General features: G+C 40.2%; 1 protein-coding gene and 1 long non-coding RNA gene across 2 annotated transcripts in view; one reads left to right on the plus strand and one right to left on the minus strand.

Moving 5' to 3' along the window:
* The window catches only part of nlgn3a (neuroligin 3a), a 593492-nt gene that overhangs the window by 293689 nt on the left and 286589 nt on the right, over positions 1 to 13214 (minus strand).
* On the plus strand, positions 1384 to 13199 carry LOC117520050. Its single transcript, XR_004563516.1, has 3 exons — positions 1384 to 1463; positions 8735 to 8741; positions 13189 to 13199. It is a non-coding gene; the product is annotated as an uncharacterized LOC117520050 (long non-coding RNA).

A 13214-nucleotide genomic window follows, 5' to 3' on the forward strand; every position in this document is an offset into this window, starting at 1 on the left:
TCCTCCGCAGGGTGGCTGGGCACTCCCTTAGAGATAGGGTGAGGAGCTCGGTCACTCGGGTGGAGCTCGGAGTCGAGCTGCTGCTCCTCCACATCGAAAGGAGCCAGCTGAGGTGGCTCGGGCATCTTTTCCGGATACCCCCTGGACACCTCGCTGGAGAGGTGTTCTGGGCGCGTCCCATCGGGGGGAGGCCCCAGGGAAGACCCAGGACTACGTCTCCCAGCTAGCTTGGGAACGCCTCGGGGTTCCCCCGGAGGAGCTGGGGGAGGTGTGTGTGGATCGGGAGGTCTGGGCGGCTTTGCTTGAGCTGCTGCCCCCGCGAACCGACCTAGGATAAGCAGAAGAAAATGGATGGATGGATGGATGGATATATTATATAATATGTATATGTCATGGACACGAGTGAGCGAAGCTCTTCGGCATCTCACCATGTCATTTAGGTTCTTCAGACTTTTTTTTTCAGTAAATGCTTCTGGGGAGCATTAGCATGCTCACATGCCTGAGAAGTCCTCACCATCTCATTTAGGTCCTTCACCTTTTATTTTCAGTAAATGCTTATGGGGAGCATTAGTGTGGCTATAAAACATAATGCATTTTACACAATGAATAGTCACAGGCTGACCTCATGTACTGTCAAGGTGCATGCTGCGTCTCAGTTTAGCATTCCTGGATTCAATGTCGACTCAACATTTAGCATTTCCTGTTTCAATGTTGACTGTGCACTGAATTCCCGCAAGATCTCCTCTATTCATGCAAGATCTCCTCTTTCTCTTTTATTTTATTTTTATTTTTTCAAATTGAGGCGAACAAAAAGTTACACAAAACCTTACAGAGGATAACCATAGGAGTGCAAAAACAACATATTGAAAAACAGGATAAGCTCCTCTGCTGTAGCTCCAGGAAGTGTTCAACATTTCGTGTTTCACTGTGGGCTCAAAATTTGGCACTTCCTGTTTCAGTGTCAACTTGCCACTGAATTTAAGTGAGATTCCACGAGAGCCCATCTTTTGTCAGTTCAAGAAATTTGGCACTTCCTGTTTGAGACTCCCTGTGCCATGAGCGAGTTCGCACCGCTTGTGCGGCGCTTCACTCATATTCGATTTTATTTGCCCCTTGTGCTATTTAGTATGTTTGATTTTACATATGTGTCAAATTAGAGTGAAGTTTATTACATTTAGTAGCAATGGCTTACACTCAGCGCATGTTTTGAAAGTGTTCATCTCTTGAAACTACTGCATGTCGGCCGATTAAAAGGTGTTAAGTGTTGAATATATTGTGTTGTAATTTTCAATATCTGCAGTCAACATGGACAAATGGCAATTTAAATATGCCACTATGAGTGCCATGTTTTGGTTGGAATGTGAAAAATTCAGTTGGGCATGCCTGAAAACTTACAATTTGACACCAAGATCACTCAAATCAAATAAGTAACAACATTTTTGTGAGGAAAAAAAGATTTGGGGGTCGAAAAAACAGATCCATTGTGACAGGAACATTTCAATGCAAACATTTATTTTCCGGTAGGTCAATCTGGTGGCCATCTTGGAAAATGGTCGCCATCTTCGATATTCAAATGGCCAATTGACCAGATTTGGTACGTACTACCTTGGGAATCATCATGCCAAATTGTGTGCTTTTACAATCATTTGCATGGTTTTGCTGTAAAATTGATATTGTCTGCCCAACTAGAATTAGGGGGTGGTACTATTTTACAAAATTAAATGTTGTGGTGTATTAATCCCTTAAAAATGTGGAGACAGACCTTCTGAATAGGAATCTATTAAGTCTTGACAAACTGACCCAACCTAACCCCCATGTACATAACCTCTGAACGAGTGCTGTGGAAAAATGACAAAAATGGTCCATATATTGCTTAAAATATGACTTTTTTTGGTCTCTTGCAGATATTTTCACCACAGAAGACAATTTACTATGATGGTTAGGTGTTTCGTATGTCATTACAGACTCATTTTGATTTCAGTAAAAGTAACAGAATTGAATAAAAGGCATAAATAGTGACAAATAACGGTACATCATTGCTATATTTCAGATGTTGGTCATTTGTATGCTTGCTGCAGGTGAAAAATGGCTGCTAATAAAGCCATTACAAGATCACAGGCCAAAAAAACACTTCGTGGTGTAGACTACATACAGAAGGCTGAGTTTCCAAGTGGGATGCTGCTGCAGTTGAAGAAAATGTAGCAGCCACTGACATAGACAAACACACCAGGGTAGGACGTCTCTACCTGGAGGCTCGTTATGCTTGAGATACCTCGCTTTCCCTGACTAAATCGAGTGACCTCTTTTGCCTCACGAAGGACCACAAGGAGCTCCCCAGGAACATGTAGGCAGTGAATCTAAAGCTCTACCTCAACAAGATTACCTCAAATGCAGAGGTCACTTTGGATGACTTTAGGCAAGCCATGGATCCAATTCTGGCTGACAAATCCTAGCTGTGGGCTGAGGGTCTTCTCTTTCCGTGGACTATGACCAACATGTTCAGAAACAGACCATTATGGATACAAATGCTAATATTATTTAAAACCCACAATATCTGCAATGTTCTTGTAATATTATTTTTTTGTGTGATACAAGAAAATGCTACTAAAATAGCTTTCTTTATTGGTGTACAGGCTCTTTATCATTGCCAGGCAGCATTTTGGAGAGAAAAATGCCTGATTATTTTTTTTTTTGGGGGGGGGGGGGGGGGGGTGACTTCAGGGGTATGTACAGGGGGGTTAGACTACAACCCCAGTTCCAATGAAGTTGGGACGATGTGAAAAATATAAATAAAAACAGAATACAATGATTTGCAAATCCTCTTCGACCTATATTCAATTGAATACACCACAAAGGCAAGATATTTAATGTTCAAACTTATAAACTTTATTGTTTTTGTGCAAATATTTACTCATTTTGAAATGGATGCCTGCAACATGTTTCAAAAAAGTTGGGACAGCGGTATGTTAACCACTGCGTTACATCACCTTCCTTCTAACAACACTCAATAAGCGTTTGGGAACTGAGGACACTAATTGTTGAAGCTTTGTAGGTGGAATTCTTTCCCATTCTTGCTTGATGTACAACTTTAGTGGTTCAACAGTCCGGGGTCTCCGTTGTCATATTTTGCGCTTCATAATGCGCCACACATTTTCAATGGGCGACAGCAGGGCTTAATTTGAGGGGGAGCAAGCCGGAGCGCGCTCCGGAACCTCGGACGCGCGCTCCGGAACCTCTGACGTTGGCTCTGCCAGCTATTTATCCCTTTATCCACTGTTAAAGGAGATTTTTTTAATGAAAGACGTGGGACGCAGCCGACGCGGCGCGGCGGCACAGGAAAAACACCTCCGTGTTGATAACCATTTGTTAAAATCCAGTTGGCTTTTGATGGCTTTCAGTGGAGTGAGTATATGAGAAATTGTTTATCAGCTGGAGATGTTCCAACTTGTCCTTAAGGCTTCCAGCAGAGGTGTTTTTCCTGTGATGGAGCGTCGCGGCGGCTGCGAGCCGACGCTGCAATCCGCCCGCACGTCTTTCATTAAAAAAAATCTCCTTTAACAGTGGAATATCCGGATAAAATGCTGAAACCGACTTCTTCTGAAACTTCTCTGTTCTCTCACGACGTCCTGGATCAACAGAGCCTGAAATGTGGAGGTTTTAAGCTTGAAACAGGCTGATGACGCTGCCTGAGAGCGCTGCACGACGTCTCACACCGTGGGAAGTCCTTAAAGCGACAGAATCACCTCAAAATCTCTCATCAGCTGTTAAAATTTTCACTGAAAACCAGCTTAATTTTTCGAACCATGTCCACTTCGATGTGTCTCACAGGTTTAGAAAAAATTTTGATCAAACAAAGTGCCAGTCTCTCAGCAACTTCTCAGACAAAGGAATTCCGACGAGGGGCTGGACGACTCCTCCCACAAGGAGTGCTCACAGGCGAATGACGTCACCGACAGGCGTGGAAAAACTCACGCATGCGCACGAGGGTTCAAGCATGTCTGACGTAAAAACATATGAATGAAATCCATATAGTTTTTGAAAAAAATAAAAAGGACCTATACTTTACGGACAGACCTCGTAAGCTATTAATAGTGGTGCCCACCTGGTGGATTTCATAAGCCCCCCTTAAGACTGAGATCTGGCGACGGGACTGTGTGCAGTTTATTTTACGTGTGGCGCACAGCATTGTTCACAAGCCCCGCCCCCCACCCTTCTTTTTTTTTTTTTTGCACCGGAGCCACCCAACCTACTGCACTCCGGGACCTCCCACTTTACAAATTAAGCACTGGGCGACAGGTCTGGACTGCAGGCAGGCCAGTCTAGTACCTGCACTCTTTTACTATGAAGCCACACTGTTGTAACACCTGCAGAATGTAGCTTGGCATTGTCTTGCTGAAATAAGCAGGGAAGTCCCTGAAAAAGACGTTGCTTGGATGGCAGTATGTGTTGCTCCAAAACCTGGATGAACATTTCAGCATTGATGGTGCCATTACAGATGTGTAAGTTGCCCATGCCATGGGCACTAACACACCCCCCATACCATCACAAATGCTGGCTTTTGAACTTTGTGCTGGTAATAATCTGGATGGTCTTTTTCCTCTTTTGTCCCGGGGACACAACGTCCATGATTTCCAAAAACAATTTGAAATGTGGACTCATCAGACCACAGCACACTTTTCTACTTTGCGTCTGTCCATTTCAAATGAGCTCGGGCCCAGAGAAGGCGGCGGCCTTTCTGCATGTTGTTGATGTGTGGCTTTTGCTTTGCATGGTAGAGTTTTAACTTGCACTTGCAGATGTAGTGACAAACTGTGTTAACTGACAATGGTTTTCTGAAGTGTTCCTGAGCCCTTTACACAGTGATGTCTAATTTTAATGCAGTGCTGCCTGAGGGATCGAAGGTCATGGGCATTCAATGTTGGCTTTCGGTTTTGCCACTTACGAGGTCTGTGAGAAAAGTATCCAACCTTTTTATTTTATGCAAAAATATATGGATTTGATTCATATGTTTTTACGTCAGCCAAGCTTGAACCTTCATGCGCATGCGTGAGTTTTTCCACGCCTGTCGGTTGCATCATTCGCCTGTGGGCAGGCTTTGAGTGAGCACTGGTCCACCCCTCTCGTCGTTGTTTCATTGCGAGGAAATGGCGGAATGATTTGGGCTTTTTTCCATCAGAATTTCTTCAGAAACTGTTAGAGACAGGCAACTGGAAACCATTCGAAAAATTTATCTGGCTTTTGGTGAAAATTTTACGGACTTCACAGAGAATAAGGAGTGTTACTACAGCTTTAAGGATGGCCCACAATGGCGCACGGCGCACCGCGCTCCGAGCCGCCATCGAGAGGCAGAAACCACCACATCATTTCTAAACAGATGGCTGTGTGGAGCCGGGACCGTCGTGTGCAATTTCTCTGGTTATCACAGGAGCTGGACATCAGCCATTTTCCGGCAGATTTCACTTGTAACAAGAGATTTTGTCATGGAAAGCCGCGCGGAGGTTTTGCGCATCACGACCGATTCGCTGATGAAGCAAGACAAAGGAACACCTCCGTTTCGGAGTGTTAGAGGACAAGTTGGGACATGGCCAGCTCTCCACAATTTCTCTTATACTCACTCGACTGGTAAGCACTGAAAGCCAAAATAGGCATGTCCCAACTTGTCCTCTAACACGCCGAAACGGAGGTGTTCCTTTCAAGCATGGCCTATAACAAATCATAGACTGCAGATAATGCAATTAAGATGTGTAAGAACCTGTGATTTGCATTAAAAAATACAAACACTAATCACTCCATATTTAACAGAAAAAGAAAAATACTCACTCACTCCATGTGTGCACATAGTTAGCCTAGTCTCATGAACATCAGAAGTAAAACATACAAAAAAGCAATGCACAATAATTTGTATGTATTTTTTCAGCTAAATTTGTACATTTTTCATATATTCCTCCACTGGGAGGTGGTGATGACATCACTGATAACAAGGTGGCCAATCATCTGGGCAAAAAAATAAAATGTGGTAAGTCATTTTCTACATGTTATTGTTTGAACCATATTCCTAACCCTAACCCAAAGCAAAACGCAAGTGCTCATTTTTGAGTGTGAAATGCAAAATTACATATGCATGTGGGCATACGTAGGAAAATGCATGATATATCAAACGTAACTTTTAATATGTTACCATATGAAAGGTGTCTTATGAATATGTGTGCACAGTGTAGTAGTTTCACTCTGACATAGAGTGACCAGTTTTTACCTTCCATTTAAAAGTGCTGCAGGTGATGAGCCTCAGCGTGGAATGTCTTGTGGATCTTAAGTTTCCATTACTTCAGGAATTTGTTACTGACAGTGAATCATCACACACAGCAGTGGGCCGAACAAGTGTTAATCCAAGTCTGATTACGACAGTTGTCATGGCTTCCAGGCAATTTTGTGGTACTTTGATTTTGTGTTGTACATGTATCTCTTACTCCTGTGCTTTGTGCACAGAAATGTGTTTCCTCACCAGAATATCTCTCATTACTGAGTGCACCCTCTAAATAACAATTCACTAAATACTAGTGCATTTGTGGTTTAAAGGGGATGACAAATGACAATCTGATTGGTTTATTTTATGTTATGTCTAAAACATGTCCATGACTGATTATATTACAAACCCAGTGGATCCTGCAGACATTCCCCCAAATCCCAGGCCAGTCATGCTTTTTTCATGATACCATCACAAAATGCATCACATTTCATGACACAGTCCAGTTTAGTTCACTACTTTTAACCCTACCCATACCGTGTCACCCCAAATTTCATGATACATCACAAAAATGGAACACATTTCACAATGGTAACATGAACTAATGAGATGGTGTTGATGTGAGATCAGGTTGCAAATCCACTTGCTCTGTATGCCTTAAAAACACAAACACCACTTACAGAAACAGGTAGATCCTTATTTCAAAAAATGTTGTACAAACTGAAAAGGTTTTTACAAACATACAAAACACAAACATATGGAACCTATAGCAGATCCAACAATTTGATTTAATAAAATGTCTGCTGTAGAAAATGCACAGAGAAATGCTGCAAATATTCACAAAATAACAGAGGTACTACCAACACAAAAAAGGTTTTCTTTCCAGAGGAGTTTTACTGATGGATTATCCATAGATTATGGCTCTCTGTAATCTCTGGGCTATAGCACATGTTTGGTGGGAAGAGCTGATTAAGTTTATTGCCCAACATGTTTTTTTTTTGTGTAAGTTGTCCAAATTTGTAGGAGACACCTTATAAAATTAAATTGTTGCATGATTTGTAGGTTTCATTCATTTGATTTCACTGTGTTTGTGTTTCTTCGATTTGCAAAATGTTTTTGATGAAACTACCTGTTGTTTGAAAAAATAAATAAATATATATATATATATATATATATATATATATATATATATATATATATATATATATATATATATATATATATATATATATATATATATACATAGCATTTGTTATGAGTGTTGTCTTAATTTAGAATTATTGTGGCCACTTTTGGACACCACTACTTGGATAGAAGTTACGCAGATGATCCAAAAACAATCCCAACAAAAGTAGTCAGAGATTTCTGACGTCTGCCAATCCAGATCCGCATCACCTCCAAAATTCAGTGGAGTCTTCCATGTCCTGATATCTATATGTGGTGCAAATTTGGTGCAAATTCGTGAAGTAGTTTTAATGTAATCCTTCAAAGCCTATATAAAAATAAATCTTCATCCAGAATCCAGATCTGGATCCAGATCACCTCCAAAATTTACTGGAGTCTTCCACAGCCTAATATGTGTCTGTGATGCAAATGTGGTGAGAATCTGTGAAGTTGTTTTAAAGTAATCCTTCAAAATGCATATAAAGTGAACTCTTGATCCCGAACCGGGATCCAGATCTGGATCACCTCCAAAATTTAATGAAGTCTTCCATGGCTGAATATGTATCTGTGTTGAAAATTTTTTCAAAATCTGTACAGTAGTTTTGACGTAATCCAGCTAACGGTAATTATTCAAAGCCTATATAAAGTGAAACTTGATCCAGAATCTGGATCAGGATCACGTCCAAAATTTAATAGAGTCTTCCTCGGTCTAACATCTATCCGTTGTGAACATTTTGTCAAAATCTGTGCAGTAGTTTTGACGTAATCCAGCTAAAGGTAATCGTTTAAAGCCTATATAAAGTGAAACTTGATCCAGAATCTGGATCAGGATCACGTCCACAATTTAATAGAGTCTTCCTCGGTCTGAAATCTATCTGTGGTGAACATTTTGTCAAAATCTGTGCAGTAGTTTTGACGTAATCCTGCTAACTGACAGAGAGACAGACAGACAAATAAATAAATTAATAAATACACTCCAATGACAGACAAATAAATAAATTAATAAATACACTCCAATGATTTTATTACATCCTTGATGGATGTATTAATGGGTTTGAAATAGACATCCTAATGGAACGAACAATTCCGTATTGTAGTAGCACACTATCTTACTTCAGTCAATGCTACAGTAATTCCCAAAGCCCCCCGTCCCTTCCTGCAGCTCTGTGACAGTATCGGCAGCACGCAGCCAGCAGGTGCAGAACAGAAATAAAGGCAATTGTGATGATTGAATTATTCCCCATTCTGCCAGCCCACATCTCTTCCGTTCCTTGAGTGTCCAGTAAATGGCTGTGCTATGGGTAATACTCTTTAATGTCTATTAAGGCTCTCTGTGGTGCTATTAAGACGCATGCCATTGACAATACTTCTGTCTTTGACAGGTTAGTGCTATAGCTCCCCACACTGGGAAACAGGTGGGTAACTTCATGTTCCATCTGCAGCCTGGGATAAGTGGACCAAAGTCTATTGTGGCTCACTGTCACTCTTCTCATTACCTGTGGCTGAAAACGCTGCAGCACTGCTACCTGTAGCAGCCAATGCAATAGTTTGAGGTTGTTCTACTACGAGCGTCTGAGCTAAGCCTTATCTCCATGACTATGTCCTTCAGACTGGCACGGGGAGCAGGTTTGAGTGGCGTGCTCTAATTAAACCAGCAGAAGCATCAGTCCCGGTTGCGAGCAGTTTTCATAATTACCCGTGCACTTCATTCATTATTTAACTTAACGAGGTAGCTCCATGGTCAAACATACACTGGGCTGCAGGCTTCATTTGGTAAAATGCCATTTAGATATTAGATACCTGCAAATTTTGCTTGACAGTTCGGGAATGATGAGTTTTTTGTTTTTTTTTTGGTCTTATTTAGTTTGAAAGTATCTGCTATTGAGGTAGGCAAACGAGAAAGGTTCTCATTGTGATGCATTATTGTAAGTTGAAATGAAATATATTTATGACCTGTTAACGCTACTTGAGCTAATCTGGCTCCAGAGACGACCAATTTAGCTGATTTTTGGTGGGTTTTTTTTTTTTTTTTTTTTACAACATTAGAGCAGTGTTGCTATCAACAAAATTTGCAGTTAAAAATACATAAAATCATGAGCACTGAGGAGATGCCTTCTAAAAATATTTTATGTGCCTGTTACTTTAATTGGAACTGAGTTGCTGATAGCCAGAGGTGGGATGACGTCACTATCAAGTCATTCTCAAGTCATCAATCTGCAAGTCCCAAGTCAAGTCTCAAGTCAGCTTGCAAACAATTGGTGGTCATTATGACTTGAGACTTGACTTGTGACTTACTGATTCATGACTTGAGAGTGACTTCGCAAATAAGAGTTCAAATTTGGACTTCCATGATGTAACAGTAGTCTAAAAAAAGCTGTTTTAAGCCAATGTATTACATACAACATGACATTCTACTGGCACACATGTAGAATTGTGTGATTTAATTATTTTACATATGAAAACACACACACACACACACATATATATATATATATATATCCCTCTTTGTAATGATGCCATTCGTTCTCCCAACACTAAAAAGATGTTTTGCCATTGAGGGTGCAAGCCATGAAGAATTTCAGATGGTATTTTGTTCCATTCTTCCTGCAAACATGCCACAAGTTGCACTGTGCTACAGGGTCATTATTGTTACTTTTTTTTTTCTCAAATTCTGCACACATTTTCTATTAGATACAGCTCAGGAGTGCAGATAGGCCAATCCAGTATGCGTCTGCAACCATGCATTTGTAATGTATGCAGAATATGGTTTTGCATTATCTTGTTGAAAAATACATGGCCATCTCTTGAAAACACGCCTTCTTGAAGGCAGCATATGTCACTGTAAAATCTCAATGAACATTTCTGTATTAATGCTCCGAATACAGAAGTATAAGTTACCTTTGCCAAGAGGACTGACAGAACTCTACACCATGACCAATCATGGATTTTGAACTTGTTACTGACAGCATTTTGGATTAGTCTTTGTCTTAGGTCTGCAGCACATGGTGAGTATTTCATCCAAAAAGATCTGGAATACTGATTTGTCCAAACAAAATTCCACTGTGTGACGGTCTAACTCAGATGCCTTTGAGACCACCAACATTGACATCACTTCTGTACAACTTTCAATAACACTTCTTCTATGGACAACAGTGTTTGTGAATGCAATGGCATGTTATTAAAGTAGTATTTGTGAATGCAACTCTGTACTGTAATAAGTGGCAAAGGTTTCCCAAAGTAGTTCCATGCCCACGTAGTTATATCAGCTATTGATGAATGACTTGACGCCGTGCCGTCTGAGTGATTGGAGATCACAGTTATTCAACTTAGGCTAGACCGCCTGTCCCTTTGTGTACTGAAATTCTTCCAGATTCCTTAAATTATTTAATGATATTATGCACTGTAGAGGGAGAAATATTTAAATACCTTTCCTCCTTTCTTTAAGCAACATTGTTTTTAAAAGTTTCAATTTTCTGATGCATGTGTAGAAAAACTGGACATCCTCTGCTCACCTTTGCTCCTCAAGACTCTCCCTTTTTTGTATACTGCTTTTGTATTAAATCATGATTACAATCACCTGTTGACGTCACCGGTTTGAAATAAATTACTATTTCATTTTTATTAGCCCTAAATTTTTATTAGCCCTAAATTGACCCTGTTGCAACTTTAATTTGAATATGTAATAGGGATGAATGTATATAATCAAATTAAATGAACTTGACTACATAAGACATAGAATATCATGGGTTCATATCTTCTGCAATGAAATAGACATGCAAATAAATGTAAGAATCACTGCATTTTTTTAAAATTTGCATTTTCCGTACTGTCCAACTTTTTTGATTTGGGTTTATCCGATTATACTTTTGATGACAACAGTATTGTTCATCAGAGCAAGTGAAGATTTATATTAAAATGTAAATGCAGCTCTTTAAAATGTGCCATCAGCAGTTTAAAATCCTGCATGGAAAATATTATCTTGGGATAAATTAAAATTCCAGATCAAGCAAATCATACGGGGACGCTCTCAGAACTCGAAGTGAGGTAATTGACCCCATTCATATTTAAATAAAGGGAGTGTGGATGATCAAGTTAGACTGGTGTGTTACAACTCTGTGAAAATATTGAAGTGAAAGACAATCACTTTTAATGCAGCTCTTATATCACTTATGATAATCTCACCTTTCCATGTTCCTACTCACACATCACAGGCTCAGCCTGCCCGGATACCTGTGGTATTTTAATGGTGAAAAACCTAAAGGTGGATTTCATCTTCATTAATAAAAGTAACCTCTTGCATCGTCTGCCTTTTTCACCCCAGCAGAGCCAATGTAGAGCTGTATGTTGATTTGCCACAAGCTTTACACCAGATGTCCTTCATCACACAACCCAACATTACCTGGAGAATGAGGTGATGTTAACACACACTAACCACTTCACCACCACAGCTGGTCTGCTCTGTGTCAGCCTGATTCTGTCAGATCTCAGAAGCTAAGCAGTGTGGGACCTGGTTAGTACCTGGATGGGAGACCTCTTTGGAACACCAGCAGCTGTGTGTGTTTCTCCAGGTTGCACCGGAGTTGTGTCAGGAAGGGCATCTGGTGTAAAACTTGTGCCAAATACCAATGCGGATCTGGCTGTATCTGCTGTGGCAACCCTGAACAAAATGGGAGCAGCTGAATGGACAACAACTAACAACTTCACCACCACATGACTGTCACATTGTGGTATTGGGTGAAAACGTCACAAACTGAATTTCCAGTTTAGTTGGAACAGGTCCACTCTTCCTACATACACAGCTGGATGGAAACAGTAACCCTCGGAACTGCACAACCTGTGGGTTGCTTTGAAAGGCATGTTTTCTGAGAGTGAGAGAGAGAGAGAGAGAGAGAGAGAGAGAGAGAATTTTCCACAGACAAAAACTTTAAAAAGAGAAATTATTGTCAGATTATGCCATTGCTTAAGCCCCTTTCACACCATGTCAACGTAGAGTTGCATAATGTGGTGCACTAATGGTGCAGAGTTTATGCAGGCCTATGTGGCAATATGCTGAGGGACGCAAAGGGGTCCATGAAATTAAACCCGTTTAATTTTTAATTACATTTTTTTCTTGGACTTTCGGCGTAGAGAACTGGAAAACAAAATTAAACACATTTAATTTTTCATTAAAGTTTTTTTTGAGGACTTTCGGGATAGAGCATTGGATGCAGAAAATAAATAAATAATTAAAACAGAAAGTAAGCAAAAAACATCAAAAACAGCGACTTTTTTTTTCTCTATACTAGTAGTCATGATTGTACCGTTTCCGCAGAGGTGCAGGACTTGCAGGTGCAATGAAAAACCCACAGTGTATAAAAATGTGACAGGAAATGACTAGACAATGTGCTGTATTCAGCGGGTTAAAAGGAAAACTGCTTCACTTTTTTAAAAGCCCACATCTGTTTTAATTCCTGTCCAACATTATTAACTCATGACTGTAAGATATTGTGTTTCATAGTGTGGAATATAACATTTGGCGGCTTAGTTCCAATAAAACCCACAGACGTTTTACAGTCACGATGAATTAAACCGTATTGTTTCATATAATGTCACATACAGACACTTTGTTTATTCCATCAAATATGTATGCCCCGCTGAGGTCTATTCACGGGGATCTATTACTTACGCTGACTGTATCTGCATTGTTTGTAGTCGGGTTACTGTTGATGCTTTAACACTGTTGGCGCTTTGTTTTCAGAGCTGCTTGCTGTTGATTTAAAGACTGCTGAGTTTTGGAAGAGTGAGATTAGAATATAGACTAAAAATA

This window comes from Thalassophryne amazonica, chromosome 11 (assembly GCF_902500255.1).
Source record: "Thalassophryne amazonica chromosome 11, fThaAma1.1, whole genome shotgun sequence".
Taxonomy (NCBI): domain Eukaryota; kingdom Metazoa; phylum Chordata; class Actinopteri; order Batrachoidiformes; family Batrachoididae; genus Thalassophryne; species Thalassophryne amazonica.